Source organism: Argopecten irradians, chromosome 13 (genome assembly GCF_041381155.1).
Source record: "Argopecten irradians isolate NY chromosome 13, Ai_NY, whole genome shotgun sequence".
NCBI lineage: Eukaryota > Metazoa > Mollusca > Bivalvia > Pectinida > Pectinidae > Argopecten > Argopecten irradians.
In genome coordinates, this window is record NC_091146.1 from 21,475,677 (window position 1) to 21,495,391 (window position 19,715).

The 19,715-nt window shown below is 36.2% G+C and overlaps 1 protein-coding gene and 1 pseudogene across 1 annotated transcript in view; one reads left to right on the forward strand and one right to left on the reverse strand.

Moving 5' to 3' along the window:
* LOC138305885 (mucin-2-like) overlaps positions 1-19,715 on the reverse strand; it is a 403,923-nt gene that overhangs the window by 157,118 nt on the left and 227,090 nt on the right. The window lies entirely within an intron of this gene.
* On the forward strand, positions 1,704-8,064 carry LOC138306531 (uncharacterized; annotated as a pseudogene).

Genomic DNA, 19,715 nt, shown 5'->3' on the forward strand with positions numbered 1-19,715 from the left:
TATTAAATTTTATAATAACAGGACCTAATATTGGCTAGTCATCCACAGCAGACTCAAAATTTTGAAGACTTGAGATTATCAAGAAGCAGAGAAATAATACCGGTCTTATATTAACTAGCTGCAATGGCAGATATCTCTAGACAACTTTGTCGTCAGATCTAGGGTTACAATTCTGTCCCATTTACCGTAGTGTTGCAAAACATCTAATGAGGAACATGACATAATTAGAGGACTGCAGGTGTCAAGTAAATTTGCAATTGAACTGATTTATGTTATGTAAAAAGCATATCAAAATGCATGACCTACATAATATAATAATGTACATATATTTGAGTTTATCTTGCAGGTGCTTTAGCATGACAAGCACCCGATGACAGCCATATGCATTCCCAGTAATATAATATGCAGTAACCGGTAGTGTGTGTGGAAAATCTACAACTAGGATCTACAACTGTTTATGATCTTGCCACAGATCTTACGCGGCAGCAATATGACATTATAATTATATTAATAAGTCAAATTTGATAAATAAACATCATTGTATGCTTATGATTGATACAAATGCTAAAACATTTTTGCAAATTGATTTTGAGAATGCTTATTTTAATATGCTGTTCAGAATTCTTAGTGTCCACTTTATGCTACATGTATGTATAGAGGCAATACCACAGATTATATATCAGCAGTAAAAACACTTGTCCGGCGGGCGAGTGGCACACTAAATCTTATTTGCCCAGATCAATTTTCACTCGTCCCTGACAACTGGACAAGTGCTTTTCCGGACCCTGCAGACTTAATCTGTGGCTTTAATTAGAAGTGTTCTGTAATATTGCAGCAAAGTATCAAGAACTGTTCATTACATATTTAATATGCCTGCATACATTCAGATGGACATGTATCACTAAAGAGCACTACATGTACTGGTAAAATAAAAATATTGTTTTGTTATGTTATGCTTTGTTATTTTATGCAAGTATTTTTGAATAAACGTAATTAAACACAGTTCACTTTGGATTTTGATGCAGCAACTAATTCTTTATAGGACAATTAATCCTTAGTTTTTAGTTAGATCATCTGACCTGAAGGGTAAGGATGACCTATAGTAGATGTTTAACAATTCACATGGATGTACAATGTATTACCTCCCTTGGTGGTGCATCAATGCATCGTGTACAATTTATTTGTATCTCGATACCTAAAAATAAAAATTGAACATTGGATTATCTCCTTTGGTCAGCGTCAGCCGAAAGTTTGTCTTGGTCAGCGTCAGCCGAAAGTTTGTTAGTAACAAAATTGTGGAATCACATGAAGAGCAAAACACTAAACTTGTGTCAGCGCCTGTCACCTATAAGGCCACTTGCTGGTCTTATTTCAAGTTTCTGTCTATAAAACTCGCGTCTATGTAGTGAGTGTAAGCCAAAAATAAAAATTTCCAGAAATACAACACACAAAATTAGTGTACCAACCTAAAAACACATTTACAACAACACCACGACATTTGAAGTTTCTATCAAAATATCGCGATGCGTATCATATCGTGAACCCTGTAACATGATATGTATTGTAGCGTCAGATAACTCGCGATACACAACACTAACCTATAAGCATCATGCACCTTCTGTCGTTGTGCATAAACTTTTCACTCAAACGACTTCTTCTCAATATCAGAAAGGCCCAGGGGGTACTGATATTTGGTCTGCGGCATGCTAGAAAGAAGGGCTACCAAGTTTGTTCAAATAATTTACCTTGATTTACATTCAAGGTCACAGGGATCAAAAAACTAAAAAGCTTTAAAGATATGCTGGAATAAAAGGCTTACAAGTTTGTTCAAATAAATGACCTTGACTGCCATCCAATGTCACAGGGGTCAAAAAGGCTATAACTTTAAACAACTTTTTGTGAATAACTAAGAGGCCTAGAGAACTGACATTGGGCTTGGGACATGCTGGAATGAAGGGCTACCAGGTTATTCAAATGAATGACCTTGGCCACCATTTAAGGTCACAGGGGTCAAATAGGCTAAAATCTTTTAACAACATCTTGCCAATAGCTAAGAGGCCCGGAGAACTGGTATTGGGCCTGTGACATGCTGGAATGAAGGGCTACAACGTTCAATGACCTTGACTGCCATTTTAGGTCACAGGGGTCAAATAGGCTTAAATATTTAAAAAGACTTGTGAGTAACTAATAGGCCTAGAGACCTGATATTGGGTCTGTGACATGCTGGGATGAAGGGCTACTTAGTTTGTTCAAATGAAAGACCTTGACCTGCATTCAAATTAAAGAGTTCTTTTAAGAGCTTTAATTATTTGCCATTACTATTTTTTTAAATGTTGTATTGTGCCAATAGTCAGATGCTCATTACGACTCATGATCCTTTTGTTGTTACTTGCATTTAATTTCTTCTCTTGATAATTCTTTTAGTATCTGCCTTTCTTCTGTAGTTGATCTATACCACTGAGTTCATCCAGAAAGTTTTACATGCAAATTGTAGATATTGCATATAGTTCCTTATCAATGCTATATGTAAACAACATTTGAAATATAAGCCATGAAACTTGTGAAAAGCAATATCATTATCTGTTATTATACTCCATATAGGGATATTGTGTCAGATTTTACTTCGCTTTTTAATTGAGTCTTAAGGAAAGTTAGCTTGTTTCCCTTGTTATTTTGTAGCAAATAGCTTGTAGCTGTATGTCTCCATGACCTTGTCCTCAAGATCAATAATCAAATAATGTAAATTACACTTTTACTTCTCTCTGGGGAGATTATTTGGATAGGAACACATTTTTTAAGTTGTAGGTTCCATTGATTTTCATTTTTGCTACCATCCCAGGATGGTAGCTATTAGAATCGGTCGCTTTGCCTGCCATGTTGTTGGGATTTCACGTGGTTATAAATGGTCTGTTCACTTTGATTGGCTGGCCAAAATGATTTACGTGTGTTGATTGGTTACTTGTTGTTGGAAGATTTCATGTGTGTAAGGGGTACCAGTGGGGAAATGATTGCAAACAAATTATCATTAGATAAACCCAGAGAAATCTGAATGTTTTTTCTGGTTGTCGGACATTATTCTCAGTAATCACACAAGGCGTCGCAACACGTACTAAATAGAAACATTGTCGGGAGCGCGTGGAGCATCTATATATAGCCTACTGTTAGCAAGATGATCATGACCTACTTGTAAAAACTGTCTGCTCATGGGAGATGCTGAAACAAAATTAGGCTTTACTTAGGGGATATTTGTGGAACTGTAAGCGCTAAAGTAAAGTACAGTTTTAAACGAAATGTTATGCTTGTTTCTATGCGTATATACTATGTATTTCACAAACTTCAAGTACATGTAAATGTATATCAGTACAGTGTATATTTTACGGAAAACTTGTTAGCATAAGGAAAAGGCCCACTACACCTGCTGAACAACTTTATTAAAATAAATAAAGCGTTAAGTTTCATAACACAGGTTATATTATGAGTTTGTCTAACAGTGAGCTGACCGCACTCGGGTTAGAGACAGGGTGCGGTTCAAAGAGGCCCTGAGAAGGCGGAGTGGAAACGGTAAGTTGTAACCTGCTAGGCTTCTAACGTTGCAATACTAAGTCGGTCTACTGTACTGGAAACGTTAATTATCTGCCTGTAATCACATTCGATCTCCTAGATTGGGTGGGGTTGATTGTTACATATAAAAATGCGAATTTATACAAAATATAAGGCAAGCCTAACGGTCTCAGTATAGACTTGACGCAGCTAATTCTACAATAAAATGTACTCTTCTTGCTTAAATAATGACAATCACGTGCACCCCCCCCCCCTCTCCAACCAATCTAAGAGATCGTCAAATAACAATTTCTCACAATTCTGAAGGTAAAAAAACCTGACGAATTGACACCGGTGACGTGCTTGAAATTCCATAGTCAAATCTGATTTTTGGGAGTCAAAAATATCCTCTCAAGGGTCTCCTGGATGCCCTAAAATTTAATTTTATCGCACACTTTCTCTGAAACGGGTGATATTAATTTGGGTACTGGTTTGTCCGTCTGTCTGTCTGTCTGTCTGTGCAATAATAACTGTCTTCGGCGGCATACTTCAGTGATATAGCACTATAAAAAGGGCAACAGCTCCACTATACAAGAAGACACAACAAGAACATACCGCAGTCTCCCAGTACACTCACCTCGCACAACATACACGCAACACACCGCATACATGGGAGGCCGTCCTAACATGACCATAGCTGTTAATAGGACGTTAATTGATCAAACAAACAAACAAAATAATAACTGGAACAAATGTAAACCAATTTACTTCAAACTTGGTGACAAGGTTAAATGCCTTAAGGGCTCGGCCAAGTATGATTGCGATTTTCAACGGACCTTATTTAGCAGAGTTATATGGCCCTTTGCTTAAATAAAAAAAAGTCAGTTTCTGCCACTTCTGTACAATAAGTTAAAGATGCTCCACCGCCAACAGATCATAAATGATATTCATCATTTGAACAATAATTGGTGTTTAATCGTGTACATATATGCCTAATTAACACAAAAACTTACGTAAAATAATTTATTTCGCATTTGATGCATGCACAATCATTACTTCATTCTACATAAGATATAGTGCCACGGGATTTTTTCGGGATGCAATTAATTATTTTTCATATTTTTAACTTTAAGTAAAATTAGAAGCTCAAACTTTTCAATGGTGGTAATAGTATAAAGTAAGTAACTTTTGTAACTGAAGAAAAATACTAAATCGTCTGCTCCTAAAGTGGTAGTTTCTGCTCCTGCTTAGCGTTCAGCATACAGGGAGTGGGACGACTGGTTCGCCCGTTGTCAGTATAATGTGACCGGGTGGGGTGTGTTGCTTGGTGTCTTCGGCAGCATGCTTCAGTGATATAGCACTATAAAAAGGGCAACAGTTCCACTATACAAGAAGACGCAACACGAACATACCGCAGTCTCCCAGTACACAAGTTAAATGTCTTAAAGCTCGACCAAGTTCGATCGCCACTTGCGACTGACCTTAGTAGGGCTTGAACTGTTTAGCTGTGTTAGCAACTGCAGAAACTTGGAAGTATTAAAATGCTATTGGAATGTAGGTTCCCTGAAATCAGCTGTGAGTGCACAAACCAAAATTTATATCAGACCGATTCAAAAGAACTTGAAAATTGATCCAGAAGTCAATTCGCCTCTAAGTATCAATTTAAAAGAAAAGTGCATTCAATGCAACAATGAAATTGATATTGCACTGCTAAGAGAACATCGTTCGACTTGCAGCACTTTGCTACAACAGCAGCCAGTCATATCACCGGTCGGTCAACAATACAGGGACAACCAGCAACTGTCTCAGGTCAAATGTCTGCAACTTCACAATCAGTATCACTTCCTGTTGATATCACCAGTTGGCCAACAATACAGGAACAACCATCAACTGTCTCAGGTCAAATGTCTGCAACTTCGCAATCAGTATCACTTTCTGTTATCACCGGTCGGCCAACAATACAGGGACACCCAGCAACTGTCTCAGGTCAAATGTCTGCAACGTCTGTACCACTCATCAACAGGTCATCATAATTGAATCAATATTTAGGACATGTTCTTGGTGTAGGACCCATTTATACACTTAAATGCTACAAATGATAATCTCCATTCAAGTCCTGTCGATGGGAATACTGAAAATAACCTACCAGACTTGGATGAAGAACTGATTTCAGTTCATGAATTAGTAAAACATGCAATTCAGCATTGTGTTTCTGAAGATATCAACAACCCAGTAGAAATTCTGAAATATATGCAGTCCATCATTGTGACAGGCAGAAGATTGGAAGTGGATGACATTTCCCAGTGTAATGAGGGTCTCACTAACTTTATCCATATTTGACCGTTCAAATATTCGTGAAACGGCATTCGATGAATTCAGGACAATCAAAGATTTGAGACCAACATTGGAAGTGCAATTTTATGATGAGGTAATTATATATTGATGAGGACTTAATTTTAATTAAATAGAAGTATGTTTTCAAATATTTGTGAGGTGAAGATCAAATGAATCTGTTTTGAAACTCTTTCAAAATGAACAGTATACATGTAATGTTTTAGGTTTCTTACTCAATTTGTGTGCTGTCTGCATGCTTTCAAAACATATCTTTATAGTTTTAATTCTTTGTAGGTTGCTGTAGACTATGGTGGCCTAAGAAAAGAATTCTTTCGACTAGTACTGACAGGCATTAAAGAAAAGTATTTTGATCATGGACTGCGTGAACACCAAGCTGAGGACTACATTACTGTTGGAAAGATAATAGGTAAGATATCTTTAAATGTTGGTTTAATTTATTTCAGTATTTTGACATGGCTCATTTTGAAATCACTATATTATTATTATAATTAATTGCCTTATGTCCATCATTATCTTTCTCTTCTTCCTAACTGACTTTATCTTTCCTAATGCCTCCCTTGGCACCGCCTCACTTTTGGCCTTGAGTTGAGCGTTCGCCCCTGTGAGGAAGGCTCTGGGTTCTGTCCCCTGGCCGAGACACACCAAAGTCTATAAAAGTGGTAGTTTCTGCTCCTGCTTAGCGTTCAGCAAACAGGAAGTGGGACGACTGGTTCGCCCGTTGTCAGTATAATGTGACCGGGTGGGGTGTGTTGCTTGGTGTCTCCGGCGGCATGCTTCAGTGATATAGCACTATAAAAAGGGCAACAGTTCCACTATACAAGAAGACACAACACGAACATACCGCAGTCTCCCAGTACACTCACCTGCGCACAACGACAACATAAATAATTACCAACACACCGAAATAAAATCCTTACATGATTTTTTTTACAATGACGTTAATTAAATGTACAAACAATTCAAATGCATTGAGCATTCTTCAAAATGGGAAACTTACTAAATTCATGGAGGAAAATGTTGTGACAGACTTTTTTTCATACGACTCATTATATGTGTCAAAATGCATTAAGGTGATGAGACAGGGACTAGATGACCTTGGAATATATAAGGTGTGCAACACACAGAATATACTTTCAATAGGGCAAAAAATAGTTTGTTAAGTAACTTCCCCCTTATACAGTAACTTACTTCTAGTATTATACTTTTAATTAGTATCTACATATACTATTTATTGCAACTTCCTGGTCAGAAATCGGCTTTAGGAAGAGGAGCATAGTTATAAGTTAAACTATAATTTTGGCTTTGAGCATGAATTTCCTTGCACAGGAAGGGAGGGAATAAATTAAAGGCCCTATAGGAGACATTATAGAGAATATATAGGAAATCCTTTAAAATTTCTGAGGTTATATATTATATCATTGAATGCTTATGTGACATAATCAATACAGGGTTCTCTGGTTCTCTTGATATGGTTTTGAGTATATTTGATAAAATTCAATTTTTAGCTCACCTGGTCCGAAGGACAAAGGTGAGCTTATGGGATACCGCAACGTCCGGCCTTCGTCAACAATCGACTTCTTCTCCATAACCTCTGGTCGGATTTCAACAAAATTTGACTGGTAGCATCCTTATGGGCTACTTACTGAAAATTGTATAAATGTTGGGGCCTGAGGGGCGGGGTCAATTTGGCTATTTTCCATATAAACGACATCTGTTCTGAAACCAAGCATGAGATAACACTCATAATGCAATGGTAGCATCGTTATAGGATGAGGATTCAAAATTGTACAAATGATAGGGCTGACCCCCAGGGGGCCTGAGGAGCGGGATCAAAAGGGGTCAAATTGGCTATTTCCATATAAACGACTTCTTCTTTGAAACCAAGCTTGGGATAACACCCATAATGCACTGGAAGCATCCTTATAGGGTATATTTCAACCTAAAATGTAACATTTCTTTGAAAGTGTCAGATGACCGTTTAGACCCATTGGCCTCTTGTTGGTCAAACTGGCAAGCAACATGGCTATGTGGTGGCATTTGAAGTCTAAAGTTATGTAGACTTTGTATAGTTTTGCTTGGTTGAATACTATTATTGTTTAATTGTTTTGAAGGAAGAAGGAAAGATGTCAAGATGCCTTTGGTATTATTACCATTGGTACATGTAATTAGCCCCATGTCAATCCATTCAACCTTGTCTGACTCCATGTCATACAAGGTAATTGTGATCAATACATATACTGTCTTTAATTTGACCTCACTCAATGAAATGGGCTTGATGTATCTCCTGTATAAGGCTTAAGGATTTACGATATGTATGACCACATGGTGGGATTGTGCCAAAAGTAGGTCACTGACATGTATTTGACCTGAAATAAAGACAAAGCTCCATGTCATAGTAGCTTTGAATCAATGTGAGACAGTTATGTATGTGTCAGATACTAAAACTATGTCAATGTTCAATATTTGATTTTGGCTGTACAATATTTCTATGCAACACAAAGTCAAATGAACTTGTTTCTTTTAGTTTTGTCTAAAGCAAGAAGCTGACTATCATTTGTTTAGAATCATTCAATTTGCCTTTCATCAGTGGTCCGTCCATCCATAAACAATGCTTGTTAATGCTATTTATCGAGAACTACTCAACACACATTTCTCAAATTTCACTTAAGTACATGTATGTTCCCATTAGCCCTAATGAGACTTAACGTGTCATGCTGATTTTGAGACTTATTGAAAAACTAAGATGGCCAGATTTTGCCAGATGAAGTTTGTTAACACCATTTTCTTGAGAACTTTTCATACGATTATCTTCGGACTTCAGATGTAGGGTGTCCCTTGTCCCTGCTTGTAATAGTTTAAATGAAACAAGAAGGAGGGAAAGATGACTCATCATGAGAAAAAGAACCAAAATGAAAGATGACTCATCATGAGAAAAAGAACCAAAATGTTCCATCATTCATTTGACTAATATTGTGCTAAAGTTGTTATGCTTTGCTAAACAACAAATTCTCAAATTACTGTTAAAAAGCTTAAGGCTCTGGACACTAATATTAAGTATGAAGCATGGTATCACCATTGTTTAAATTAAGGACGTTGGCCATCTTTCAAGGTCAAACATATTGGAAACTAATGTCTTTTATTGAGTGGTACTTTTTGGTTAATAGTACAAATGTACCCTATTTTTTATTCAATTGGTTATTACCTAAAGATATTTTCCACTACTGTATATATTTGTGAGTCGTATTGTACCAAATTTTTGTTCAATTTTCTGTTGTTGAGTTGATTTGTAGGTAACCTGAGACGAAGTCTAAAGTGACTTATACTAATCGCCTTTTGTCCGTTATCGTCCATTGTATGGCGATAAACAATTTATATTTTCGTCTTCTCCAAAACCACTGAATCAAATTCGTTGAATTGTAGAAACCTATGACCTAAGGTCAACCAAAATTGTGAATTATATGGTCCCAAGGCGTTGTATAATTCCAAGGTAAATCAATACTCAGGTGACTGTCAAGGTCTCTTGGACCTCTGGTTGTTTTTAAATTTGTTTATATTAAACTGTTGAACCTGTTTTGATATACGCTGTTCTGTGAAGTTTTGTAATGAATTTAATAAGACTCAGCATATCAAGTGTGTATCTGAAAGTTTTTCTCTAGACTGGAAAAAAATATTTTCTGATGAACCAGCTATTTGGCCATTTTTATTTGAAGTAAAAGATTGAACAATTTTTAGTCCACCATCATCAGAACGTGGGCTATTTACATTGCCTGTCCGTCCATTAAAGTGAATAGTCGGGCAAAGGAAACCAGTCTAAATGCGTTCTTTGGCCTTCCAAAAGTCATTGTATACCATAATGGTGGTCAAGTTCTGCTTACGGTGTCCAGTTTTGACCATTGAAATTTTGGGGAAGCCCCGTGTAAATTTAGCACAGTTCTAAATATAAATTCGCCAAACTCTTTGAAAACGAGGCTGCGTGGAAATGTCAACATGGACATGTGTTTTCTCAGTCGTGTCGGTTTCGTTTCGTGTGATAAACCACTAATGCGGTATGCAAATTGTTGTTTTGAGATGATACATTTGAATCAAATGAAGTATTCTTACATTAATGACAATGCTTTGTAATCATTTTTCGATAAAAGCATCTTGTACATGGAAATCGACACAAATATTCGGCCGATGCAGAGATGGGGCCCCGGCAAGGGGCAATTATTGCAGCATCGCATTCGTCGTATTTTACATCAACCGAATCATGAAGGTTAAATACAAATAATCGTAACATAATTTCCCATTTAAAACCACACGAAAACGTTCCATAGAACGTCCATGCATGTAGCTGTCAAAGATGTGAAAATAAATTAGCTCATACATAGATATTTTACAAGTACAATATATGTGTTCAATTATAGTTTTTTGCAGAGATTTAATTAAATTATCTATGTCTCTGGTTGTTGTTTTTTTTGTAAACAATATTTGAGTTCTGGAGAGAGATGACATGAATGTCCAGCTGGAAGGAAAGAAACTTTTATGATGTATATGTATCGTACAATGTATATATGTAAACGTACATTCCATGTAGCTGCTATAGAATTACAACTAGGAAATTCTCTCAAACATTGATAATATTTAATTCTTTACATTCATGTAGGCCTATGCTGTGAGAATTAACACATCATATATATTTCCAGAAAACATATAGGCCTACATGTATGTTACTTTCCTTTTCTGTTGTTTCCTGTTCTTTTTTGTGCTCTGGAGAAAAAGATGATTGAGTTGAAGAAAAGTAATTAATTAAGAGAAATGTGTACCACAGTACTTTGTCTGTAGCCGAGGGGTTCTATACTGTTTTAATAGTCCAGTAATTAACAATTAAATTGAAAATTTCAAAATTAAGATGAAATTGTAAATTCCATTTTTGAATGAAGTGGTTCCCCTCCTTTGAGAGTACACAGTGTGTATACCCTTTTTGGTTTTTAGGAATAATACCTGAATAGGAACCTGAAATAACATGACAATCAATCAGGTATGTGTGTGTTGGGGGGTGGGGGGCTAAAAGACAGAAGAATCATGAGGTTGGGAAGTTGTACATGTAACTTGAGTGGGGGGTTGAAATATAGAATAGCTACAGATAACTGGAAGTGGAAGGGTGCTTTATCATTGATCTGGTCATTGCATATTTGGGGTTTACATGGCTTTTTTTTGGTTATTTAGTCTCATTGATTTTGGAGCAACTTTGAATCCATATGGTACTGTATATCTTTCTTTTTTCCATGTGTAGCTATTTCTTCTGTATTTCACCCTTCGCCCAAGTCACAACTTCCCAATAGGTACCACTTTTTTGTTTAGAACTCAAATCAAAGACAGATGTACATAGTACTACATACTACATTTTAGTCTATGTGTTTGTAATCACTGTTACTACAGTATTAATACATAAATGGTCTATGTACAAGTTACACATAGACAATAAATGTGAAATTTGGTTCAGACAAAAAGATTTTTAACATTTCAGATAACTTGCTAGTTTTATGGTTTTATTTATATGTTGAGTCTACTCTCTGGTAAAGTAGAATTTAGAAATCCTAAGACAATGGTATCTATATTGCTATATGTAAAAAAAATCCTTATATTTTAAAAGTAATTGAAAAGCTATCTCACAAGCCCTGACAAACAAATGGGCAGGCATATGGATGCAAGAATTATAATCACTGGATCTAGAGGACTAATATAAACAAATATTTCTACAAAGTTAAACAATGAAAAAGTATTGCATCATAATTTTATTTAATGATTACAGTTGAAAGGAACATTTAATAAATTAATACTGTTTAAATGTTCTGTTCATGATCTTCTAGGTCCATATTGGAAAAGTTTACTTTCAAGAGCACTCAAATCAACATTCTTCAGTCTTCATATGATGCTAATTGTATGTATTTGTATACATACACTTGTATACAGGTCCAAGGGATGAACTTTATGTATTCATGTCACTATGCATGCATGGTGCCTGAAAAAAAGAACCAACAATTTTTTATATCTGTTGAATGTGGACAAAAATTGAAATGATCAATTTCAAATATATATAAATGAATAAATGTAGGTTCATTCTACAGGGTTTTTTATTTTAGAGAAAACATTTTATAAGTTGTGAATGTTTCACTGATGCATTTGATAGAATCAAATATTGTTTCAAAAAAGATACAAAATTCATTATGTATAGTTCCAACAAAAATTCAGAATAATTATAAATGATACATGGCTGCAGTACATTTCAACTCTGTAAAGTTTGTCATATACACATGTACAAACACTATTTATTATTATGACCAGAAATAATACTGTATGTGTCCTCCAAATATATCTAAAGAACAAGCTAAAACCTACATGTACATATGTATATGTGTATATCAGAACATATACAATACAATTTTACCAATTAACCTACAATGTAAATCCTATATACAATGTATGTGTATAACACTACCAGAACATGTACAGAACAAAAATTTACAAATTAAAAATCTATAAATATATACATCAGAACTGTATGAATTGACCCCGAGCATAATATTATAGATTAATTGAAACAAATCTTAGCTTGATAATGCACTAGCGGTTACATTCTAACTGTACATGCATTACAACGGTACATTTTATAAATATACAGGGCATTCATTACCCCTAAAGAGGCCCCACTAAAGAACCGCTATTTACCCCAGGGTTACGTTTTACGCGATTGGGGAACAGGTATGAAACATGTGACCATATGTGACCACTCATTTATGAAAAAATACTGCTAGGGACTATTTACATAATGATCAAAATACGAAGACTCACTCACTATCAGCTGAGCAGGGAGTAGTACCGGGTAGTAGGCCTAGGTACGGTACAGTAGCGGTCCGGAGCTGCGTGCTCGTTTGAACTGTTCTCTTCACTATAACAAGTTGTATTAACACTGTCCATGCGTTGTAATGTTTACCGAGTCAGTTGATCTTAACTTTGTGGGATTGTCGCTGCTCCATTGGGATTGTCGCTGCTCCAATTGCCTTTCCTTTCGCATTTTAGGTGAGTCAGTTGGTTGTTTTTGCGGAAACATTTTGGTTTCAAAACTACGGTAGCCATGTTTATGTTTACTACGGAGAGTGGTGGGTGTTGCGCATGCGTTAAGGTTGAACTGCACTCATAGCCGGTCGGGAGGACTTTTAGGATTCCCATAGATATTATTATTTTCTTCGCATGTACAGCGATTTTGACGGAAAGTTTTATTTTTCTAATTCATAAGAAATTATACCGGATATATTAATACCATTTTTACCGATTTTACAGTCACTTGCCCGACTATTCGCATTAACAATTCTTGTTACCGCTATTTCTCAGAAAGTGCTACAGGGATCTTTTTCAGATTTGATATATGTAGGTTCCCCTAGGGCCATATTGTTTGTGCGTATTGCATTTTGGGACCAATCAGTCAACAAGATGCATATGGCCGACCGGCCGCCATCTACGATTTTGATAGTTAACATTTGTTACCGCTATTTCGCAGAAAATACTGAAGGGATCTGTCTCAAATTTCTTGTGCAGGTTCCCTTACAAATTACATTTTCTGACCGATAGGTGAAAAAGATGGCCGACAGGCCCCCCATCTTGGATTTTGATAGTTAAAGTATTTCTCAGAAAGTACTGAAACGAACTGTCTTAAATTTTATTCGAAAAGCAGAAAAATGATCCCATTAATTAATAAAAAAAATGCAGTAAAGATGTGTCATCTCTTTATTGGTCTATTGAAAAAGTTATATATGTACCATCGCAATGAGAATAATTCAAGTACCATGTGATATCCGAAAACGTTTGTGCAGGAGTATTTCAAGTGGTGATGGAACGTAACTATTTGTAATTTTCCCGCTGAAATGATGTTTGAGCCGGATATCTTCTTTTGACGTCATAAAAACAATAGTCCCGCACGAACGTTATCAGGTATCGGGTAGTACATGAATTATTCCCATTGAATATTAAACTATCATATGTTTGAAGAATTAAATTACAAAAATCAATATTCCAAAAATGTATCATATGTCTAATACATGTATAAACGTTATCTAAATCACAGAATTTTGGCATCGTAAGTATTCTTTTATACTTCATGTTTGTTTTGATGAAACCAATATGCAAAATTAAGTCAATTTACAGTACCGGTACTGTAAAATAAATTGTAGGCTACGGCATGGTTATGTGGCCAGACCATAATAATAATATCTAATATGTACTCATCTCACTGTTCTGTACAGTAAACATCAGATAATTTTGAGAACTCAACTTTTGAATAAATTTGAACAAACTGTCTCTTTAATTTTCATAAAGCACTGGAAATTCATACGAACGTTGTAAATTGTGTCTAGAAAAACTACTCTGGAGTCTCAAGTCTCAAGTAACTGTGTCACTTGGTATATTGGTACACTAAGAAAAATACAATTTCATGACGCATATTGTGTGATAAAGTAATTCAAACTTTATATCATTATTGTACTGGGATGCAGTTTGACTCCCATTTGAGGCAGTTGCCTGCATGTACTGCAGGTTGGTGGTTCTTCTCCTGGTACCCTGGCTTTCCTCAACTGCTTAAATAGGGTATATCTGTAATTGACCCTGACTGTCATTAGGACATTAAATAAACCAAACATTTGCATCTCTATCAGCTACAACCATTAAGGTAGACAGACAGTTAGGATTTATATTGAAATGTAAATGTCACTATATATAGCTTTATACAGGAGGAATGCGGTAGATATAAACTAATTACCTAATGCTCGAGTAAAAGTTTATAGAAGCATGCATCTGCTAGAATGGAGCTGCTGTAGCTTAGTTTTAAGATCCTCTGAGTAATAGCCATTTTCTTTACATTCTTCATGCATAAACTTTAAGTCTGGTGAATTATGTTGACATAAGGTCATTGGCTAGCAGAAATACTATATTAGCTAGAAGAAATAGCCTGTTTTTATGTCTTTCTTTAATTTTAATGCGATATTCAAATTCTTGCAAAAAAGCAGAAATTTCATCACTATGTATAACATATACTGTATACATTATGCTAATCTGTTCAAAACTAATATCGCACTAAAATAAGTAGGTTTACAGTGTGTACATTTATATACATATTTATATGCACCACATCATTTCTGTCTCTATCTTATCCAGGCTTATTCAACTTTTTTCGGTGAAAGCGGGGGATAAAAATCTTCTATATTCCATCTGACAATCTGGGAGAAATTGCTTCTATTGGTGGCACCCAATAGGAATTTTCAACTGAAATAGCCCAAAGCTTCATGTCAATTCGACCCAATTTAAACAATAAAATATGACATGTATATATATATGCAATTCATGTATATTTGTTGAGGTTATGAGGGTATAATGATAATGTAGCACATGGGATGGTGGCGTTTTTATAACTTCAACTCTTTTCAAGAAAAGGAGAGGGGCACTAATTATAGCAAATATGGTGTATATATGTATATGATACAAGAAAGATACATGTACGTTATTTACATTAAAGTGGAAGTTGAAATTCTTAACATTTAAAATAATCAAAATGACTGTTTAAATAATCTGTAAATAAAATGTAGCAACATTGATATTGTCATCATTGTTGAACAGGTTGGAATGTACAGAAAATCAAGGAAGACTCTATATCCAGGGAAGGAATTAAACATCAAATATATTAATTCACTCAATTCTTACAGGTATTTAAATTGCCTATATTTGAATCAGTGTTACTTCATATCAGTTCATGGATTTTTATAATCATTAAGAAGTTGCAATAAACAAAAGCGCATCGATAAAGTTGAAATTCTGACACCCTTAGTCTTATCTGGCATATAAAAAGTTCATATAAAAAGTAAAGCATATATACTTATTAAAAATTTCTCCCAGTCACACAACTTATAAAGGTTGTGTAAACTTCCATTCTTCTGGTCATCATTTGTCACTTGTGTTACAGACTCATGAATGAATACCAGTATACACATTTTCATTATCAACTGTTGTATAAACATATCACTCTCAATGAACTTTGGTAAACTTCAATGGCAAAATTGACATCAAAGCGAGGAGAAGCAACTTCCTGTGACAGCATCTGCACACACACATCATTCATATTTGATAAAGGACTAAATATTGGCCTTTCGTTTTCCTCCATTTCTTGCGGAACATTACTTGCCCTTTCTACACCATAGTGTTCTAAATCTTGTTCACTTACATCATCATCCATCAGGTTTTGCATTTGACCAGCAATCCACAATGCTTGTGGGGAAGTCTTTGTCGTTCTCATTCTGTGAGCATCCCAAGCTTTAGCCCAAATACACAATCTCCTGTTAATTTCACCTCTGTATGTATAATGAATAGCTTGTAAATGAGCACTAAGCAGTCAAAGATTCCTTGATCTTCCATCAGGTAAAATAAATTGTAAAAATAACTTAAAAACCTTCAAACACATCCCTCTACAAACGCTCTATACGTTGATTATGGGTACTCCTTCCGGTAATCATTCATCTTGGTCCTCTGTTTAAGATCATGAAGTTAGCAATGTCTATTTTCTAAACCTTTGTCTGAGCGAACTCTATAAGGTATACCATATTCGGACACACCAGACAAAAAACCACTGGTGTACAGTTTCAGATTTGTTATTGTCGCAGCATTTTAAGAACATAATTCAAACTCTCCTGGCCCTGCAGGTAGGGCGTTAGAATTGCACCTGCTGCCCCTATTGCATGATCGTAAAAGGCGACTAAATTTAGGATCTTAATCTTTTCTCTTCTTCCTAACTGACTTTATCTTTCCTAATGCCTCCCTTGGCACCGCCTCACTTTTTGGCCTTGAGTTGAGCGTTCGCCCCTGTGAGGAAGGCTCTGGATCCCTGACCGAGACACACCAAAGTCTATAAAAGAGGTAGTTTCTGCTCCTGCTTAGCGTTCAGCTTACAGGGAGTGGGACGACCGGTTCGCCCGTTGTCAGTATAATGTGACCGGGTGGGGTGTGTTGCTTGGTGTCTTCGGCGGCATGCTTCAGTGATATAGCACTATAAAAAGGGCAACAGTTCCACTATACAAGAAGACACAACACGAACATACCGCAGTCCCCCAGTACACTCACCTCGCATAACATACACGCAACAAACCGCATACATGGGAGGCCGTCCTTACATGACCATAGCTGTTAATAGGACGTTAATAAATCAAACAAACAAACAAACATAACTCTCGTACTAAAGCCATCAATTCCACCGATACTACAAATCTCCATCTAACAAGTTTATGGTTTGTGTCTATATGCCACAATTGATTAGGTGACATTACGTTGTATATACGTCTGTGCACACGTCCTTTTCGCCGTGCCATAACACCTTCAGAGTCTATGCTGTGCAATGAATCCCGGAGGCGTCATCTCTGCGCTTTAATACCTTGTTGACACAACATCTGCTTAATCATATTTTCACCACAAAGGAAACTCCTGGCTAATTTTTTTTCAGTATTTTCATCTAATTGTACATCTGAAATATCACTAAAAGACAGTTTACTCAAATTCTACTTGCTCATCCTACGATAAATTGTACTTTCCGAAACCTGAAATATTTGGGATATTTCAGATATCTGGAAACCGTTGTCCAACAGACTCTCCAGTGTATCTTGAGGAATATCATAGGCTTGTTTACCGTTAAGTGTAACTTTGGCATGGGGAGCATGACCATATTTGATGGATTCAGTTTGCAGTTTCATCATGTCTGAGGCATTAGAAACACCTAAGCTTTCAAGCTCTGATGATGAGAGTTTCCCAACAATATCGGGAGTTATCATCTCTTTTTGAAAACGGTGGCACACATGTTCCAGTGATAATTTTGATAGAATTTTAGTCATCCGTTTGTCTTCCATTCTACCTAGAATAGAAAATTTAACTTTTATAAAATACATATTGAATATTTTAGCAGAATACATACATGGTTAAGCAAGTTATATATATGTCCAGGTAAAACTAGAACTGAAAACCTCATTCAACCCCCTACCCCATATTTGAGACCATGCAGGGCAACCAAATATTCCTCCATTTTGTTTCCATGGTAACATTTATTGAAGCTATAGATATCCATATACATATAAACAATCAATCCACTCCATATGTTACAAAGATGTTTTGACATATATTTCTGACAACATTCAGTGTTCCAGATAATTTTTTGATGGATGGGTATACGTAATTTTACTAGTACGTTTAAAAGGTTTTCAGTGGGTATTTTATTTACCCATGTACACATCTTACTGTGGATCCCATTTCACAACTAGCCGGGACACCACATTTATAGCTGTTCAAGGTTTCAAATATTTTATTTGAATGTAATGTTCATGCATCTGAAGTTTACTTTATGATTTGTAGTTACCCATATACAAAAATACATATAATAACTGTTTGATAAAGGGAAATTAGAACGAACTGAACAGTTCTAGCGGCCTACAAATTTGTCACAAAATATTTATTTATACCAAGGACGTAGATGAATACTTACAAAATCTTGTGTAAGATCATTCTCATTTTTTTAATTTAAAATTTGATCCAATCCACCTAATTGAAGCACTACAATATTACTACGTGCGACATCTCCAGTCAATTGATTTGGTGTCTAAATTTACATTTTTAAACAGTAATTTATGTGTCGAAATAACAGTAAACAGTTTCATACTTACTATATTCCGACTTGAATCAGCAAAACACCACATAATATATTGATGTAAGCACATAATATAATGACCAAAACACATAATATGAAGATAAAAACACATCATTTATTTAAGATTTACCACATAAGACAGCTATGGCTTTCCATACCCTTGTGTTGCTTGGTGGCTTCAGTGATATAGCAGTATAAAAGGGCAATATTTCCACTATACTTGTGTTGCGTGTATGTTGTGCGAGGTTCGTGTTGTGGGAGACTGCGGAATATTCATAAGAACACAACATGGATATACCGCAGTCTCCCAAAACACAAATCTCGCAACACATAGGAGGCCGTCCTTACATGACCATAGCTGTTAATAGGAAGTCAGAAACGAACTATCGGCCATGCGTGTTGAAATAAATGAGTTGGTTCAGAAGCTGTCATCATCTGACGCGTGTACGGACGGCACTAGTGGAACCAAAAGATATCAACCCCGACGATAGCGCGGCCACTGCAAGGCGTGTACCGAGCAAAATATTCGCTTCTGTATACATTGCTTTAAATGTGGCCGCGATGAACATAAACAGAGAGACTGCCCGCAACATCAACAGCCGGGAAACGGGGAAGGGGGCCGTTGACCTGTGTGATGATGACACCCCTAGACAGAATGGGAACAAGGATGTTCAGCATAGTACCGGTACTGTGTATGAACTTAGTATGAGAGACCAGGAGAAATTATCTAAACTTGTGGGGGAAAATGTATTGTGTAGGTTTGACCATCCAATTCTGGGGTATAATGTTATTTCTCAGTTTTCCAAGTACGACAGTACGACACTGCGGCCCCACTCTTCAAAGATGCCAAGATAGGTAAGGAGGTGCTATCAGTCATCCAGCAGAACAACAACAGCTGCTGCCATGCCAAAGTAAGTGGTCACAAAGTTATCATCACAAAGGGAACAGCGAAAATGATCCGAAGCCAGGTACGTTCGCACAAGGTTGCTGGGGGTAGGATAGTGTTATTCAGCCCTGATAGTTCGTTGGTGCTACCAGATGGTTTAGAGGTATCAGAGACGTTGGTGGAGCTTGGGGAAAGTACAGTGTCGAGTATTCAGATTCTCGTTTG